The sequence below is a fragment of the Thunnus thynnus genome, chromosome 3 (assembly GCF_963924715.1).
Source record: "Thunnus thynnus chromosome 3, fThuThy2.1, whole genome shotgun sequence".
Taxonomy (NCBI): Eukaryota; Metazoa; Chordata; class Actinopteri; order Scombriformes; family Scombridae; genus Thunnus; species Thunnus thynnus.
In genome coordinates this window covers 12,454,058-12,456,419 of record NC_089519.1, presented here as the reverse complement: position 1 = coordinate 12,456,419, position 2,362 = coordinate 12,454,058, and positions in this window count along the sequence as shown.

Below are 2,362 nucleotides of genomic sequence, written 5' to 3'. Positions count from 1 at the left end.
ACATACCTAAAGACAAAAAGACAAGTACACACACACACACACACACACACACACACACACACACACACACACACACACACACACACACACACACACACACACACACATCTCCAATTATTTAAAGGGAATTAAAGTAAAATATGGTTTCTGAACTTTACTGAATTAAAAAGTAAACCTATTCCAAAACCCAAGAACACTAGCAAAACAGGTATCTTTGGAAGATGGCAGTCCCACTCTATTTTAAATAAAAATTAAGTTGTACAATCTTTTCTTGGAAAACTGAGATATCCAAGTATCCTCTCAGAAGAAGAGACATGGGTGCATTAAAACATAAATTTATTTGGAATGATTTTCAAAAAACAAAAAACAAAAACAAACAAACAAAAAGATTTTTTAGTGTAACTACGCATACGTTCGACACACCAATATACTTAGATATTTTAATGTTTTGTCAGTTTTTTGGCCCCAGCGCTGAAAAAAAACAGTGTAATTTCCTCTGTAGTTTTTGTAGTTGGAATGACAACAACAGCCTGAACATCAGCGGAGACACTTCTATGTGTCATTTTGATTATATAAGATTATAACAATGAAAGTGCATTGTTTACATTGCCATATCATCATATCAGTCTCTGAAGTGCAGTAGCTGGTTTACACAGCCAAATATGACTAGGTACTATATTATGAAAATTAACATTTCCTTCTGTAAATAAGTAAACCAAGCAAAGAACAATGCAAACAACATAATTTTACAGTGTGTGGATGATTTAAATAAGGAACAAAAGAAGTGAATGATTTAAAATGCAAAAATATTAAAAGTAGGGAAACAATAGGGATGTTATGGTCCTGAGAGTGAGGTCAACTGTACAAAAAAGCAAATGAGTACTGAGCTCAACATAACTGACCTCACATAGGACACACGATGGTTTTACTCTACTGTATACAGTATATACAGTACATGCAGTATGTTAGCTTATGTGCAATGTTGACTGACACTGTCTTTTTTGATGTGGTCACCAAAGTCAGATCTTTTCAAACAGATAGGAGCTTTAAATTAAATGCAAACAACAAGTTCTAATAATATCTATCTATCTATCTATCTATCTATCTATCTATCATCTATCTATCTATCTATCTATGCCACAAATTTGATTATATATATATATATATACACACACACACACACACACACACACACACACACACACACACACATATATATATATATATATATATACATATAAGAAAAGTAGAAAATAACATTTTGGTCTTTTATTTTGAAAAATATAAACATCTAACAATGGCTCATTGGCCAAAACTATCACTGAAACAGTTAAGTTTTGTTGCAGTAGAAAAGGAAAACAACCTTTCTGTTTCTTGCAAGGAGTCAGGACACCAGCTGACAGCTGTGTTATGATGATTTATGGTCTAACTGTATATAATGTTAATCTGTCATAGTTGTTAGACCTTGCCACATGCTTCTGGGATTGCCCTTCTGGAATTGAAGTTCTCCTTTCTTCCATCACAGACTCAGTGAATCCACTGATGTCATTGGTGATGTTGACTGTGGTGTCCTGGAATGTGGTCCATGTTGTGCAGACTGTGGGGGGCCTCTGATTGGCCTGACCATTTCTTGACCTCTCATGGCACTGGGACCATGTGTTATAGTTTGTTTACATACTTTGACCTCAGCAAGATGGCCACATGGCCACTCCAAAATCATTTCCAAATCTGGGTAACTATTCTACTCTGTAGTCATTTTGAATGGCGTGTAACAGTGATCCAGAGTGTTTACTCCCCTTGTGACTTCCATCAATATGTTGATGGAAGTCAAGCATAACCTCCTTAAGGTCAGCCTGATTGAAGTCTCCAGCAACAATGAGTGCAGCATCAGGATTACTGGTCTGTGAGCAGTTCAAGTCTTTTGAAAAGATCCGACAGGGCAGCCTCTGTATTCGCCTGTGGTGAGATGTAGACAGCTGTGATAATGACTAATGTAAATTTCCTTGGTAGAAAGTGCGGTCTGCCTTTGATTGACAATAACTCCAGATCAGGTGAGCAGGAACGGTTTAGCATTTTAATATTCCCACTATCACATCAATCCTTATAAACCATAAAACACATGCCTCCTCCTTTTTTCTTGTCAGAGTCCTCTGTTCTGTCAGATTGGTATACAGAAAAAGAGTCACCTGGCTGAATGGTGCTATCTGGTATTCCAGGATTACAGTTCCTGATATCCTGTTGGAAACTGATGCAGGCACAGAGGTTGTCAAGTTTATTATCCAGGACCTGTACATTGGCTAGCAGGTTGCTTGGCAGAGAAGATCTGTGTGGCCAGGATTGCCACTGATGTTTAATCCCTCCA